Source organism: Eurosta solidaginis, chromosome X (assembly GCF_040869045.1).
Source record: "Eurosta solidaginis isolate ZX-2024a chromosome X, ASM4086904v1, whole genome shotgun sequence".
NCBI lineage: Eukaryota > Metazoa > Arthropoda > Insecta > Diptera > Tephritidae > Eurosta > Eurosta solidaginis.
In genome coordinates this window covers 128,927,894-128,946,255 of record NC_090324.1, presented here as the reverse complement: position 1 = coordinate 128,946,255, position 18,362 = coordinate 128,927,894, and the positions used below count along the sequence as shown (strand labels likewise).

Genomic DNA, 18,362 nt, shown 5'->3' with positions numbered 1-18,362 from the left:
GGTCCGGCGAAGTCGACTCCAGTATTCGTGAATGCACGGCTGAATGTCGTGCGTTCGCGAGGGATAATACCCATAAGTTGGGTCTGAGCACACTTTCGGTGTATAGTGCAAACTTTGCAATTGTGAATTGTTGCCCTAATCATGGTTTTGATGTTAGGTATCCAATATTGGGTGCGTATCAGATGTAGCATGAGTTGGTTTTCACCATGCAGACTTTGTTGATGAAACATTATGTCTGTCAGACGGGATAACCGGAAGTTGTATGGGAGGAGGATAGGGTGGCGTTCATTGAAAGCTAAGTCCTTTGACGCCCCGAGTCGCCCTCCTACCCGAATGATGCCATCTTGGTCTAAGTAGGGATTAAGTGAGAGTATTGAACTTTTCCCTGCAATTGGTTTTCCGGCCTTTAGATCATTATATTCGGAACTATAATGTTGTTTCTGATAGATTTTAATTAAAAGTCGTGTTGTGGCCTTAACTTCGTCAGGGGGTATTAAGTGCGACATGACACGGAATGAGTTCTTCGGTAGAAACTCATAACGTATGAGAGCACCCGTAAAGCCCTAGGTAGGTCTGAAAAACATTTGAGAACATCGGTAGTATTTACTGTTGTTGTTGCGCAGGTCTTCGCCCTCTTTTCCTCTACGGAGGTGGTGTAGTTACTTTCTTGTGCTGGCCATTGGGAAGTGTCTTCTTGCAGCCAAGAAGGTCCCTGCCACCACAACGAATTGTTGACCAATTCAGACGCAGGTAATCCTCTGCTACCTAAATCTGCTGGGTTGGATTCTGAGTTCACGTGCAACCAGTCCTTATTTCCGACCAAGTCGATGATCTTGGTGATCCGATGTGCGACGAAAGTGGACCAAGAACAGGGCGATTTCCTTATCTATGCGAGGACGATCGTTGAATCCGTCCACAGGTGAACTCTCACTGGTCCCAATTTAAGATTCCTCAAAATTGATTTGGTGTTTTCCGCTAAAAGCACGGCTCCGCAAAGCTCCAACCGTGGAAGAGAAAGGGTTTTCACTGGGGCTACTCGGGTTTTTGCTAGCAGCAGGTTTGTCCAGATGTCGTTATCCGTTTTCACGCGCATGTAAACGACTGCTGCGTAAGCCTTCTCAGATGCGTCACAAAATCCATGGATCTCGATGTCGGTTCCTGGAGAAAAGTTTACCCATCTAGGTATCCTGATTTTATCGATTTCATGGTATTGGTCGGTGAAGGTTTTCCATTTTTTCCAGCGTACTGGTCGATACTGGGTCGTCCCAAGCGGTGCCTTCTAACCAAATACTCTGCATGAGTATTTTTGCCACAATGACCATTGGCGCAAGCCATCCCAGGGGATCGAAAAGTTTGGCGATTGCTGATAGTATCGCTCTCTTCGTTATGTTTTCCCGGGTTGTCCAGCGTCCCTGCTTTAAAATAAAATAAATCGGAGAGGGCATTCCATCGAATTCCTAATGCTTTAACTGAACTGGTATCTTCGAAGGCCAGGAAGTCTTCACTGAGCAGGTCTGCTTTGGAGATGTCCCTTAGAATGTCCTCTGAATTAGATGTCCATTTGCGAAGTGGAATGCCCGCGGAGTGTAGGACTTGACGAATTTTATCTCTGGCTTTAATGGTCGATGTGATCGTATGTCCACCCGCTAACACGTCATCTACATACATATATTCTCGCAGTATGCTAACCGCTGTAGGGTGTGAACTTGAGACGTCGTCTGCTAGTTTTAGGAGCGTTCTTATCGCGAGATATGGCGCGCAATTCACTCCGAAGGTAACCGTCTTTAATTCGTAGAGACTAATAGGGTCATTCGGGGAGTTGCGATACACAATGCGTTGAAATTTGGTGTGATTTTCGTTCACCCAAATTTGTCGATACATCTTTTCGATATCGCTATTGAAGACGAAACTGTATAGTCTCCATCGTAGGATTAGTATGGGTAAATCGGCTTGTAGAACTGGGCCTGGGAGGAGAATATCGTTTAAGCTATTACCGTTGGCCGTAGGGCTCGACGCATTGAATACTACGCGTACCTTTGTAGTGGTACTTTCCGCTTTAATAACGGCATGGTAATGATCCGAATCGTCGGATGGGATATTCTTTTTCAATTTTCTCATATGTCCGAGCGTTTCATATTCTGACAACACTCGAACATATTCTTTACCTAAATCTGGGTTTTTTTATTAGTCTCCCCTCATTCCGGAAGAATTGAGAGCTGGCACGTTTCAGGGACGGTTCTAAATTAATGTTATTAGGGTAATCCTGCCTGAATGGTAGTGATACGGTGTAACTTCCATCTTCATCACGTTTCGTTGTTTCTTTAAATAATTTTTCGCAATACCTCTCATCTTCATTTAACATACTATTTTTTGGTACATTTTCTACCTCCCAGAAAGCTTTTAATTGATTGTCTAACGCAACTTCGTTGTAGAAAGACATGATGCTCTTCGTTGGATTCGGTGCTTCTATTCGACCGGTTAGTATCCAACCGAACACTGTCTCTTGTGCCAATAGTGTGTTTAGTACATTCTTTTTTATACCGTTCATTATAATTTGGGGATATATGTCTCCGCCAAGTATGAGGTCTACGTCTTCGTTGACGTAGAACCTCTTGTCTGCCAAAACCAAGTCTGGGAATGCCTGCATAGTCATTGCGTTGATATGGCAGGATGGAAGATTTCCAGTGAGTTTCGCTAGAACTAGTACGGGTGTAGTCAGGCTGAAGCAGGGATCTGGTGGACGCAATTGGATGTTGGATGCTTCTTTAACCTGAGCTGACACCGCATTTGTGATGCCTGAAACATGGGCATGCATTTTCCTCGCTGGCAAATTGATTCTGCGTTTCAGTCTTTCAGTTATAAAGGAACATTCAGACCCAGAATCAATTAATGCCCGCGCGGAGAAGTCGGTACCATTATGGTGAATGTGTACGCGAGCAGCTCCTAATAGCACACCTGTGCTGGACTTGGTATGGCAGGATTTGACATTCTGGTTCGTAGAGGAAGGTGGTTGTCCCGATTCCTGTCTTTTCCGTGCCTGTACCGAAGTTGATGGGGTATTATCCGCATCTTTGAAAGGGTTGCGAACCGCCGGTTGCTGAAGTGTGTCCGCATGCAGGAGCGTGTGGTGACGAGAGTGGCATTTGGAACAGTTGTACGAACTGGCGCATCTCGTCACTGTGTGTCCTGGGGATAAACAATTCAGGCATCCATTTGTGGATTTGACGAATTCAATCCTTTCTACCGGGTTTAAATCGCAAAAACGTGAACAGTTGCGTAATCTGTGCTCCGTAGATTTGCACATTTTACATATTGATTTTGTTGTTTGCTTGGTTACTTTTGTTTGAAAAGCACCAAGTCTTTTTGTAGGGGTTTCTGTCAACTGGCGCGACGTGTTTGACTTTTGCACTTTAGAAGTGGCATTCCCTGTAAAACCAGACACGGTTTCAAGTGTCTCAAAACGATTTGAAAAGAATTTGTCCATATCCTCCCACTTGGATATGTCCGTTTTGTGGTCAATGCTCTGCTCCCATAGAGCCAACGTATTTTCGGGTAATTTTGTCGAGCATAAGTATGTGATGATCGCATCCCAATTTGAAACATCAATCTGATGGGTTTTTAAGGATGCTAAACATTTATTTATGTCGCGCTGTAAAGTTTTGATTGAGCTGCCGCACTCGCTATCTATCTTTTTTAGATTAAATAAAATTTGTAGTTGTGAGTTCACGAGAATCCGCTTATTCTCGTATCTCTCACATAGGTTTTTCCAGGCTGTTTCGAAGCCTTCATTTGTCAGGGGACATTTCTTGATGATGTCCTTTGCCTCACCTTGGGTTTTTTGGTTAAGGTGGAATAACTTTTATACCGGGCTTAAGCGACTGTTATTCTTATAGATGGCCGTGAACAGGTCACGCAACGTTGGCCAAGATAGGTAGTCGCCCTTGAATACCTCAGTATCGCAAGCTGGCAGGCGGATACTGTGTTCACGCGCACGCTCTCCTTCAGGTCGAACCTGACTATCTCTTTCCTGCTTCAATTTGGCTTGAAGTTCAGCCATGATCGACATGCATCGCAAGAATACGGCATATGCCGTTTTATCCTTGATCTTGACCGCTGCAATTTTCTTTGCGTCGAGCGTGTCAAAGCCAAGCAACTCCTCCAGGGCGTTCTCTGCTTTTTCCCACTTAGCTTGCAACTCTTTTTGCTGTATTGCCAGAGTGTGTACAGTGTGCAGAGCCACATTGATATCATTAAAATCGGCCTCGAATTCGATTATTCGATCGGCCAATTCGCCATGCCACACACAATCTCCCCACTGATCACTGTCCAATATACAAGTGCACTTTTCTTCATCATGCATTTTCTCTACCGGGAGTTAGCTAATGAATCTAATGATCCTAAAATGATAGACCAAAATACCACGTGAGTGGATACCGATTAGTGCCCGCCCAATCAATTGGGTACAAAAACACGTACATGCCGGCGCTAATCCGCGTGATTTGTTATCACAAATGTTGCCATCCCATACCCAACCACTAGCGCCCGGTGTAAACGATATGCTGTTGTGGCGCATATTGGCACGTCGTCAAAAAATATGTGACATTAACACATTTGAGAATGGTATAAATTTGATAAAAAACAATCATAAAAATATTGTGTTAACTGGTGCTGGTGTTTCGGTATCGTGGGTGTACCAGATTTTCGTTCAAGCGATGGTATTTATAGTCGGTTAGCAAAAGATTTTCCTAATTTACCTGATCCTCAAGCTATGTTCGATATCAATTACTTTCCACGCGAGCCAAGACCATTTTTTTTTTTTTTTTTTTTTTTTTTTGCGCGTGATCTATCTCCTGGACAATTTAAGCCATCGCCAGGTCATCGTTTTATAAAGTTGCTTGAGGACAAGACAGAATTTTCTGCGTAATTATACACAAAATATTGACACACTTGGACAGGTAGCTGGCAATCAAAAATTTCAGAATATCATGGATCATTTTCAACTGCTTCCTGTAACAAGTGCAAAGTCAAATGTACTAGAGACGCGTGGTGTTCATTCACGTAACGCAAAGTGGATTATACCTGAAACGTATGGAGAGAGTCCACCGCCGGGTAAAGCACGTACAGGTGTAACATTTACACGTTAAACTACCAATAAATTGAACTTATTAATATCCGGCTCGAAGGACCAAATGTTCGGCCGGGGTGCGTCTGATCCTGCGTAGATGGGTGCACCGGGGTCGATCTCCGTGGGAATATGCGTATGGAATAGAGAAATAAGCAGATAGACGAGATTTCTCGTTATAATAGCTGTGATTTTATTGGTAGATATTTGAATATACAAGAACTAATATTACCTTTGATAAACGGCAGAGATCGATGGCGGCAGATATGTACGCGTTGGCTGTTAGAATCCAAGAGGCCGGTTGTATTGCAAGCTACAACCGTTGACCCGCAAAATCCTCCGTTTTGGAGGGGAAAGGCACCCACACATCAACCCCGACATGCATATGCATGAGTGCTGACAAAAAGCACACATACACGTGCATGTACATGCATGAGGGTGATGGTGTGGGTGGTTATAAATTAAGTCGAGTATCGAGTATCGATTTGCAGAGTTGTATTGGGGGGATCGCAATCAGGTGCGGAAAAGTTAGGTTTTAAAAGGAAGTGGTGTTAGTTGTATATGTGAGCGCCTTTTCTTGATATCGCCATAAAGGTGGACCAGGGGTGACTCCAGAATGCGTTTGTACAATATGGGTATCAAACGAAAGGTGTTAATGAGTATTTTAAAAGGGAGTGGGCCTTAGTTCTATAGGTGGACGCCGTTTCGAAATATCGCCATAAAGGTGGACCAGGGGTGAACCTAGAATGTGTTTGTACGATATGGGTATCAAATTAAAGGTATTAATGAGGGTTTAAAAGGGAGTGGTGGTAGTTGCATACGTGGTCGCCTTTTTGAGATATCGCCATAAAGGTGGACAAGGGGTGACTCTAGAATGCGTTTGTACAATATGGGTGTCAAACGAAAGGTATTAATAAGTATTTTAAAAGGGAGTGGGCCTTAGTTCTATAGGTGGACGCCTTTTCGAGGTATCGCAATAAAGGTGGACCAGGGGTGACTCTAGACTTTGTTTGTACGATATGGGTATCAAATGAAAGGTGTTAATGATTATTTTTAAAAGTGGGCCTTCGTTCTATATGTGGTCGCCTTTTCTAGATATCGCCATAAAGGTGGACCAGGTGTGACTCTAGAATGTGTTTGTACGATATTGGTATCAAATTAAAGGTATTAATGAGAGTTTTAAAAAGGAGTGGTGGTAGTTGTATATGTGAAGGCGTTTTCCAGATATTGACCAAAATGTGGACCATGGTGACCAGAACATCATCTGTTGGATACCTCTAATTTATTTATATATGTAATACCTGCCAAGATTTAGATAGTATGGTAAGTGTCACAACCATTTTAAAAAGTTTTTTCTAAAGTTATATTTCGCGTCAATTAACCAATCGAATTACCTTACCATGTTTCATCCCTTTTTTCGTATTTGGTATAGAATTATGGCATTTTTCGTAATTTTCGATATCGAAAAAGTGGGCGTGGTCATAGTCGGATTTCGTTTATTTTTTATACCAAGATAAAGTGAGTTCAGATAAGTACGTGAACTAAGTTCAGTAAAGATATATCGACTTTTGCTCAAGTTATCGTGTTAACGCCCATGCGGAAGAACAGACGGACGACTGTGTATAAAAACTGGGCGTGGCTTCAACCGATTTCGCCCATTTTCACAGAAAACAGTTAACGTCATAAAATCTATGCCCCTACCAAATTTCAGAAGGATTGGTAAATTTTTGTTCGACTTATGGCATTAAAAGTATCCTAGACAAATTAAATGAAAAAGGGCCACGCCCATTTTGAAATTTTCTTTTATTTTTGTATTTGTTGCATCATATCATTACTGGAGTTGAATGTTGACATAATTTACTTATATACTGTAAAGATATTAAATTTTTTGTTAAAATTTTACTTAAAATAAAATTTTTTTTTAAAGTGGGCGTGGTCGTTCTCCGATTTTGCTAATTTTTATTTACGTACATATAGTAGTATGAGTAATTTTCCTGCCAAACTTCATAATGATACCTTCAACGACTGCCAAATTACAGTTTGCAAAATTTTAAATAAAAAAAAAAAAAAATAAATGTAAGGCGCGATAACCTCCGAAGAGATCTAAGGCCGAGCTTCTCTTCCAATTTGCGTCGTGCTCCTCTTGATTTTTCCCTACAAATTGGCCGGACGGGACCTACATGTTTTTATGCCGACTCCGAACGGCATCTGCAAGGCAGATGAGTTTTCACTGAGAGCTTTTCATGGCAGAAATACAATCGGAGCGCTTGCCAGACACTGCCGAGGGGTGACCCCGCTTAGAAAAATTTTCTTCTAATTGAAAAATCTTATTTCTAAAATTTTGATGTTGCTTTGCCCGGGAGTTGAACCCAGGGAATACGGTGTGATAGGCGGAGCACGCTACCATCACACCACGGTGCCACGCCCATTGTCCAAAATTTTACTAATTTTCTATTCTGCGTCATAATTTCAACTCACCTACCAAGTTTCATCGCTTTATCTGTTTTTGGTAATGAATTATCGCACTTTTTCGGTTTTTCGAAATTTTCGATATCGAAAAAGTGGGCGTTGTTATAGTCCGATATCGTTCATTTTAAACAGCGATCTGAGATGAATGCTCAGGAACCTACATACCATACATCAAGATACCTCAAAATTTACTAAAGTTATCGTGTTAACGGATGGACAGACGGAGGGACGGACATGGCTCAATCAAATTTTTTTCGATCCTGATGATTTTGATATATGGAAGTCTATATCTATCTCGATTCCTTTATACCTGTACAACCAACCGTTATCCAATCAAACTTAATATACTCTGTGAGCTCTGCTCAACTGAGTATAAAAAGGATTCGGCGCTTGGTAGAGTTTGCACTGTACACCGCAATCAAACGGAATGGTTGTATATACGTTTATTGCTTCTTAATATTGGAGGTCCTACCCCTTTTGAAAGCTTGAGGACTGTGAATGGTGTAGTTTTCCCAACTTTTCTAGCCACTCTCAGAGACCCACAACTTTTGGAAAACGACGACCATCGGAAAAATGCCATAGCTGAGGCAGCTCTTTTGCATTGGCCGCCAAGGCTAAGAGAGTTATTTTCCATTTTAATAGTTTTTTGTCAGCCGCCAAATGCTGAGTTATTATGGAACACGTTCAAGGGTGACTTCTGTGAGGATTTCGTTTTCAGTGAACACAGATGGCGTAACGATTCCGATCTAAAAATTTCTGAAGATTTAATAAATCAAGGTTTTAAAAAATTTTACGACTATTATGATAATGATTGAATAAGTAGTTAAAATTTCTTTTAAGGTTTGATTGACATCCCGGACAAAGTAATAGGCCCTTGCGAAAAATATTTATCCAGTTTTGGGTTGCCTTCCCCAAATCGTGATATTTAATGACCGGAATGGTATTTTAAGACAATCCTGAGGCGCCCATGTGACTTAAATTATTTAAATGGCTACCTTCAAGCTAATATATCGAAATTTCGGATCAGCAGCTGACATATGATAAAGTCGTTACAGCATTGAAAACAAAAGAGGTACAGCTGTGGAAAAACCTTTTTACTCAATTTTCTTCTCGCATATGCCAGATGTAAAGGTCACGTGACGCTGGCTTTAGCATCATCGGGGATTGTACCGACTCTTTTATCTGGTGGTCGAACAGCCCACTCCACTTTTAAGTTACCCTTAAACGTGTCCCTCCAAGAAGAAAAGGTTTGTTCCATTCAAAGAACAGGTCACTGGCTAAAATAATTCAAGAGGCAATTCTTATAGTGTGAGAAAAAACCTCCTGGGGCTTCAATAGCTCTCTGGTAGGTTCCCAAGGAGTTTTTTTTGCCCTCGGTGAAAAAAGAGAAAAAATAGAAGAACACACAGCAGATTAAATTCTTGAATTTAACAATTTAATAATTTGTATTTCTAAGCAAATTCATTTGAGGCATAATGTGTATTTCATTTACTATATTTAAGCTAGGTTATACAAGAAAATGAAAGTCTTACCTATAACAGGGCTGATGGCTGCAGTTGTCACGGAGGTTTCCAAAAAAGAACTGAAAGAGTTTCTTTCTTATAAAACGCGTTCACCCCCCAATTCCGCCGAAAGCGGGTTTGAGGGGTGATTGAGCGATAGTCAGTTAAATTGGGAAATCGCGCACGAACACACACACATACGTCTGCACGAACATGCATAGCCGTTGTGGTTAGTGCGCGAAAGTAGAGATAGAAGCAAACACAAATAGTTTACATTAGGCTGAGTCACCATTGGCCGTGCTCATCTTTGGGGTTAGCTTGTTGGCCTGAGCATGCCGGCCCCCTTTCTAGAAGCAACATCGGTAGATTCCTGCGGCCATCTTCCCTGATCAACTTATTACTAAACTAAAATATAAATAAACAAAATTCATGAATGTTCCCAATAAGGGCAGCAGCAGCATGGCGGTTTCCTGCTTGACACGGTAATTTAGATTTCGGTTCCATCCGTAAATCGTGGAGCTGCAGTAAAGAAAGAATAAACGTTAGGAAATAGTACGTGGTTGAGTTAAATTTTTGCACCTCTTCTCACAGGGATGGCATATGAAGCTAGTTCGAGGGTGGTGAGGAAGATTAAGGAGCGGCATGCCGCAGACAAGCGCCAGCCAAATATGCTGCTCTGCGCTAAAAAAGGGCTTAACGTAGATGGCAATGTGCCCGGCAGTATCAACACAAAAAATGTTGGATCAGCGAGCTACATATGGGTATACGGTGTCGCGACCGAGGGGTCTACATTCGCGCTTGGACTCACACGGGCTTAGCTGGGAACGGTCGTTGCGTGGATCGTGAGCCTACGGTTCTGCCCATGTTTACCCCTTATCCGCAAGAGGCACCCTCGTTGTGATCCGTAGTTTTCCTCATCGAGTTGTAACTCTCGGGCCAGGTCGCGTGAAATTATCGAAGTTGGGGCGCACGCGTCGATTAGTGCGCGTATCAGGTGCAACCACCCTCTCGCCTCGATTTTGATCACGGCAGTTGGCGATATTGATGTAAAGGGCCGTTTTCTATTCATGTATGTATTACGTGTTCCAAATATGAGCCAAATCGGACCACAAATATGATTTTTTGAATATCTCGATCCTTGCGCCACCTAGCGGCGATTTTTTTCTATGTCGCTTTCTATTCATGTATGTATTATGTGTTCCAAATATGAGCCAAATCGGACCCAAAATACGATTTTTTGAATATCTCGATGTTTGCGCCACCTAGCGGCGATTTTTTTTTTCTTATTATTGCATTGTCATCGGGTTCTGAACTATATTCCAAGTTTTTCAGCTTGTAGCTTATTACAAAATTCGTTCACAACGGCCGTGCAGCCTGTCAAGTCAAGCTAAATAAAATCGTTTAAAAACACAAGACGCGGTGACATATGTACGTCATTATGGACGCGCTGATATTTTTACTTATTTATTTATTATTTAAAGTCGACGACAAACTATGGTCGACTGCATAATATAAAAGATATATAAATATACAACTCAAAAGATAAAATTTAAGATATATCGAGATTTCAACAATGTTATATTACAAACAAAGAAATATTAATGAACATTACTCTTTACTTCCAGAATATAATAATAATAAGAAATATGAGCAGAAATAAGATCTTATGCCGAAATCTTATACTGGCGGAATGCAACAGATTCCGCTCAGCATGATTTCGGAATGCAATGGATTCCAATCTTCCTGTTGGAATGCAACAAGATTCCAATCAGCATGTCATGGGAATCCGGCAGTGCTAAGAGTAGTGTAATGAGGATACGCCATCACAAGGCATAAAAAAGTAACATGACCTGTGTTGTTGGAATGCACCGGATTCCAATCAGCTCGGTAGCTGACCCATAAGATTATACTGCCGGAATGCATACGATTCCGGTCAGTGACTCATGAAAAAGCATGTTTTTTATGTTGTTGGAATGCACCAGATTCCAATCAACACAGTACTGTCTTGTTCCTTCTTAATGATGAAAAGTACATTCAAGACTGATACAGCTATACAAGTCATTGTAGTGCGCGCACCAGATAAGAAGAGGATTATTTTTAGCAAAGTTTCATCGACAAAGGGGTAAATAGAAAGGAACGTAGTGTCTGGATATTGTAGTGTCTACAATAATGAGCTTATGGATGAACAATACCCCCAGTAATATTCTCCGATTTTCCAGAGTGGGTAAGTTAATAAGAAGAAGTCTGTATGGAGGAAGGTGGAGACTTGAGTCCCAATTAAGGCCGCGCAATGCAAATATCAAAAATTGCTTTTGAACTGACTCAAGACGCTTTATATGCTTTTGAGAAACAGGGGACCAAACGCATGAGCAATACTCGATTTTTATTTATAACATTCGCATGTAATCTTGAATGGCCAGAAACAACTCAAGAGCTTTTCGATTCCCAAAAGTCATATGATCGATATGATATTGTAGCTAGAGTTTTTCATTAAAAAAATGAGAAAGCTAATGTTTATTTTAACCAAAAAATGCATAATTGGAGAAGTTGGGTGCCACATGGTCTCAGTAGAATGGCAAAAACGGTGGTTTACCGCAGTGTCATATATTGCTTTGGCTGCAGAGGAAAATTCAACCACTCGAAATATATAGCATTATTTGTGGTGAAATACCCAGCCAACGCGATGACACACTCCTGTACGAAATTGTGTGCAAAAATATGAACATGTGAACAACATAATGTATTTTCCCCATGCAGATGGTAAGTGTGTGAGGAGATATCCCCGCAATTATAGCGCTGAGGCGAAGATGGCTAACCAACATACCGTAGACGGTGTCCTGAAAACAAAGGTAATACTGCCGACCTTAATGTACGTGGAACTATGACCAGGATAGACAATAGTTGGGTTGTTCCTTATTGCCCTATACTCCTGCGATGTTTTTCGACACATATTAACCTTGAATACTGTCATTCCGTTAAAGCTATTAAATACATTTGCAAATATGTTAATAAGGGCACAGATCAAGCTATATTCTCTTTTCAAAATACTTGGGTTGAGATTCAAAAATATCTCAACCGTCGGTATATAAGCATTTCAGAGTATTTCTGGCGTTTTTTTGATTTTCCCATCCATGAGCGATATCCAACTGTTGTACACTTAGCTGTACATTTAGAGAATGGGTAACGAGTGTACTTCTCGGAAGATAATGTACACTGAGTTCTGGAAAACCCCCGTATAACTACGTTGATGGCATTTTTTGAACTATGCGCTACCGATTCTTTTAAGAAAACATTTCTTTATCATGAAGTGCCGTCTTATTATACGTGGAGCAATAATAAATTTTCCAGAAGGAATATCTATTTAAGTTAACCCAGGATTAAAAAGGATTCGGCGCTTGGTAGAGTTTGCAATGTACACCGCAATCAAACGGAATGGTTTTATATACGTTTATTGCTTCACAATATTCGAGGTCCTACCTCTTTGAAAGCTCGAGGACTGTGAATGGTGTAGTTTTCCCAACTTTTCCAGCCGCTTTCAGAGAACTACAACTTTTGGAAAACGACGACCATCGGAAAAATGGCATAGCCGAGGCAGCTCTTTTTCATTCGCCTCCAAGGCTAAGAAAGTTATTTTTCATTTTAATAGTTTTTTGTCAGCCGCCAAATGCTGAGTTATTATGGAACACGTTCAAGGGTGACTTCTGTGAGCATTTCCTTTTCAGTGAACGCAGAAGGCGTAACGATCCCGATTTACAAATTTCTGAAGATTTAATAAATCAAGGTTTGAAACAATTTTACGACTATTTTGATAATGATAGAATAAGTAGTTAACATTTCTTTTAAGGTTTGATTGACATCGAGGACAAAGTAATAGGCCTTTGCGAAAAATATTTATCTAGTGTTGGGTTGCCTTCCCCAAATCGTGATATTCAATGACCGGAATGGTCTTTTGAGACAATCCTGAGGCGCACATGCGACTTAAATTATTTAAATGACTACCTTCAAGCTAATATATCGAAATTTCGGATCAGCAGATGACATATGATAAAGTCGTTGACAGCATTGAAAACAAAATTGGTCCAGCTGTGGAAAAACCTGTTCACTCAATCTTCTTCTCGCATATGCCAGATGTAAAGGTCACGTGGCGCTGGCTGTAGCATCATCGGGGATTGTAGCGACTCCTTTATCTGGTGGTCGAACAGCCCACTTCACTTTTAAATTACACTTAAACGTGTCCCTCCAAGAAGAAAATATTTCTTCCATTCAAAGAATGGGTCACTGGCTAAAATAATACAAGAGACAGTTCTTATAGTGTGTGAAAAAATCTCCTGGGGCTTCGATAGCTCTCTGGTGGGTTCCTAATGGGTTTTTTTGCGCTCGGTGAAAAAAGAGAAAAAAATAGAAGAACACACAGCAGATTAAATTCTTATATTTAACAATTTAATAATTTGTATTTCAAAGCTAATTCATTTGAGGCACAATGTGTATTTCATTTACTGTATTTAAGCTAGGTTATACAAGAAAATGAAAGTCTTAACTATAACAGGGCTGATGGCTGCAGTTGTCACGGAGGTTTCCAAAAAAGAAGTGAAAGAGCTTCTTTCTTATACAACGCGTTCACCCCCCAATTCCGCCGAAAGCGGTTTTGAGGGGTGATTGAACGAAAGTTAGTTAAATTGGAAAATCACGCACCAACACACACACATACGCCTGCACCGGCATACATAGCCGTTGTGGTTAGTGCCCGAAAGTAGAGATAGTTTACATTAGGCTGGGTCACCATTGGCCGTGCTCATCTTTGGTTTAGCTTGTTGGCCTAAACATGCCGGCCCCCCTTGCTAGAAGCAACATCGGTAGATTCCTGCAGCCATCTTCCCTGATCAAATTAATACTAAACTAAAATATAAATAAACAAAATTCATGAATGTTCCCAATAAGGGCAGCAGCAGCATGGCGGCTTCCTGCTTGACACGGTAATTGAGATTTCGGTTCCATCCGTAAATCGTGCAGCTGCAGTAAAGAAATAATAAACGTTAAGAAACAGTACGTATTTGAGTTCAATTTTTGCACCTCTTCTCACAGAGATGGCATATAAGCTAGTTCGAGGGTGGTGAGGAAGATTTAGGAGCGGCATGCCCCATACAAGAGCCAGCAAAATATGCTGCTCTGCGCTAAAAACTGGCCAAACGTAGATGGCAATGTGCCCGGCAGTATCAACTCCGGATATATATCTGCTCCCAACACGAGTCGGACCGGACTTGACACAAAAAATGTTGGATCGGCGAGCTGCATATGGGTATACGGTGTCGCGACCGAGGGGTCGACATTCGCGCTTGGACTCACACGGTCGTAGTTGGGAACGATCGTAGCGTGGATCGTGAGCCTACGGCTCTGCCCATGTTTACCCCTTATCCGCAAGAGGCACCCTCGTTGTGATCCGTAGTTTTCCTCGTCGAGTTGTAACTCTCGGGCCAGGTCGCGTGAAATTATCGAAGAGTGCGCCTATCAGGTGCAACCACCCTCACGCCTCGATTTTGATCACGGCAGTTGGTGATATTAATGTAAAGGGCCGAAGTGCTACGATCTCCCGCGTGAGTTGCCCCGTTCTGAAGGCAGCTAGCAGTCGTCGAGAGTGTCTTTCCAGCCGGCCCTGAGAATCTATTCTTTCCAACTCGTATCCTTGACGGGGCGGAAAATCCGGGATTCCGCTCCTCGTTTATATTGACGCCGGTTCGGGCTGCGGAAAGTCCGTGATCCCGCTCTTCCCTTGTGACGATCTGAGCCCCGCTTCCTCGTTCTCTGATGACGCTGGTGTGTAGTTGATGGGCGGAAAGTCCGTGATTCCGCTCCACCTTTGCGGCGTTAATGTGCGAGTGGAACTTCCTTGGTTCTACCTTCCTAATGGTGGCCTGGCGGAAAGGCCGTGATTCCGCTCCAGCTTCGGCCAGCTCTCCTTCTTCTAGTTCGCGTGGCCCGTTGTCAGCCCCTATCCCCGATGTTTGAAGAGACAGGATGTGTTCGTCTTCGCTATCCATCTGAACGCTCCATGGCCTGGTATCAACTTCCTGGGGCTCCGGATGGTCGAAGCTCTGGTGCAGCGTGGTGTGATGGTCCCCTTGGCACTGGTGACAACGTCCGTTGCTCGTGCAGTCGGCGGTGCGGTGTGCCACTGATAGGCAGTTGCCGCAGTACCGTCCCAATGCGGCCTCCCTTTGCCTTTCCTCGGGCGACTTGGCTGGGTTGACCGGGCATAACCGGACCGGATGTCGCCTGTCATGGTTTCGGGTACCGCTGGGCCATGCCTTCCGCCCTCCTGCGTAGAGTCGTATACCGGTCGCCACCTCATCTTCTATTTAAAGACCCCTTTAAAATGTGATGTGGAGGCGAGCACTGGGCTCTGAGGTATTGGCACCCCATCTTCTACTCGAAGAACCTCAATTTTAAATTAAAAAATAAAACTATGTCTTTAGAATATTTCATAAGCCGGATGAGAATTTCAGCACTTATGAAACAAACGAAAGAAAAAAACTCATAATTTAAGTGGCTTAAACAAATGTGATTGCGTTTTTCTCCATTTTGCGCCGCCTTGGCATTTGGCAACACCATTCGGAAAGTACATGTGGATTTTTTTGTAAATGTGAATTGTGTTATTGTAAAAGTGGATTTTGTTACCCTTCAATGAATTTCCTGTCATGATGAAAAAAAAAAAAACGAGGTACGCATACTTTGTATTTTTTCACACAATACAAATTTTCCCTTTCTTTCTTTTCTTTTCAGGTGAGGATGGAATTCATAGATGGGGAACACGCTTACATATGTAAGCATAAATAATTGCGTCGCTACATTGTACAACATGCGAAAAAGTATGCATGAATTTCAATTTTATCTAGTTTTTGATGATTGTGAAATTGTACTGCAAAGAGACGCGCAAGGGTTCACTTCAGGAATGGACCAAGCTGAAGGTTTGCTCCAACAACTCAATCCAACTTTATCGGAATGAGGCGCGCATGAAATCAGAGAAAATGAGGTTCAAAGTTATTCGGCATATAGCAGGTGCTTATGCCAAATTGGAAAAATTAATCTTATTGGCCAAAAAGAAGAGCCTCTTCGATGATCGACCTCAAGAAATTCAAGAACTCACGTATATTCTCAAGGGCGATTTGAATGCACTAAATCAACAAATTGCACGTCTACAAGACATCTCAAAAGATCAACGACGCACCAATTCTGGCAAGCACTTGCAATTATATTCCTCGGATATGGTATATGCATTACAATCGAAATTGGCGAGCATTGGTACGGACTTCAAGCAAATACTCGAAGTGCGTACAGAAAATCTGAAACAACAAAAAGCACGACGGGACCAATTTGGTCAATCACCATTGCTGCAAGCAATATATGTTCGAGCATAGCAAAACAAGGTTCGTTACTGTTGAGTGAAGAGAATACGGCAGTAAATATTGATATGGCAACTGGTGATACAACGCCTTTATTGGGCGCCGTTGGTGGTAGTGCTGGTGGTAGTACTGGCGGCATACAAACGCAACAACAAATGCAAATGGCAATATACGATGATTCCGATAGTTACGTACAACAGCGTGCTGAAACAATGCAAAATATTGAATCAACAATCGTCGAATTGGGTGGTATATTCCAACAACTAACACATATGGTTAAGGAACAAGAAGAAACTGTTGAACGTATCGATACGAATATACAAGATGCTGAATTAAATATTGAAGCAGCAGATGAAACTAAAAAGGATTGCACCAAACACAAATGACAATTATGTCGGAAAGGTATGTCATTAAAGTACAAATGAATTAACGCAGTTTACACAAACAAATATTTTAGTAATCAGCTGTTTGTGTTATCTGGAAACGGTTGTGTGTGTGCGGCAGTGAAGAACATTTGGCGACCGCGATTTTGCCGCGAGTACTTCCACAACCTACTGCAACCAATGCAACAAGCTCGTTAAACTTTATGAAGTAGATTTTCCTTTCGAAAATCTTGACCTATTTTCTTAGCAAGGAACTGGATTGCTATACGTCAAGCTTTACCTTTGCAAACATTCAATTCGCTATGTTTTACGTATTATCGCACCGCATCTAAAGGACGTTACGTAAAAGGTTCGACAAACTTACACTTACATTCGGTTGATATTTGGTATGTAATCGAAGCATTTCGCTCATATGATTCAAATACATTAGGGACGCGGAGTGCAGTGAGCGTAGCCCGTTTCGAGGCGCTTCCTATGGGACAACAAGCTCCCATTGATTGACAGGACCAGTATTACCCGCAGCAGTTAGCGCACACACCTGGTATTCATGGATATGTCCACAACTCATTCATCGTAAACATCTTATGTACTGTTTATCATAGAGGATCTACAGGTGCATCTGAACTCTTGCAGGTACATTGATTGTTACGAAGTTTTATAGATAAGCATAATATTTTTTTTTACAGGTGATCGCGCTTAGTACAATATTCCTACACACAAGTTTTGAGATGCCACCAGAAAATTTCTTATTCATACCATGCGTTTTGGGCAGGCATGCTTATCCAACGAACCGATATCATTTCGTTACGATAATTAACGTTAACGTTAATTTGACGTTCTTAACGTTAATAAACGAAACGAAATGACTTTGTTTCGTTTATTAACGTTAATTATCGTAACGAAAAGATATCGGTTCGTTGGTTAAGCATGCCTGGTTTTGGGTATGTGAGTTAAAATTTATTATACATAAAGGTAGTTTGAGGAACTAGTGGTTGCTGTAGATGAAAGCATGATACAAGTCCCTACAGGTGGAGTCGTTTGCGACATATGTATATGATTTTCTGTCCACAACACTCCAAGTTCTCAATAGCTTATAACATTTCGAAAACAACAACAAATACGAACAGTTTTCTTTATATGTGTTTGGATCTTCTTTTCTTTGGCATTTTATTAAAAAAAATTGAAGTTTTTTGGAATAATAAAAAACCATAAGAGGAAAAGGTTCCACCTTGTAAGCACTTGTATCATGGATGAAAGCATAGTTGTAGCTTAAGGGTTTGAATAAACATATTCATCCGAAATATAAAGGTATTTGTTTAAACTCAGGGTTCGGATAATGTTTGAGATATAATTTGGTTTCACTAATTGTTCTTTTCCTCAAATCGGTGCCTTGAATTTTGAAATTCTCAAACATTCCCTAAATTCTTGAATTATCTCCACAACTGGAATCACCAGTGTGTGAAAGCTCCAGAATTCATTCTTACATCTT

The 18,362-nt window shown here is 41.5% G+C and overlaps 1 protein-coding gene and 1 pseudogene across 1 annotated transcript in view; both read left to right on the top strand.

The window, feature by feature from the left end:
- Nucleotides 1–18,362, top strand: part of LOC137235148 (glutamate receptor ionotropic, kainate 1-like) — a 2,828,327-nt gene that overhangs the window by 2,090,550 nt on the left and 719,415 nt on the right. The gene's annotated exons all lie outside the window — the stretch shown is intronic.
- LOC137234526 (syntaxin-5-like) lies at nucleotides 16,116–16,876 on the top strand (annotated as a pseudogene).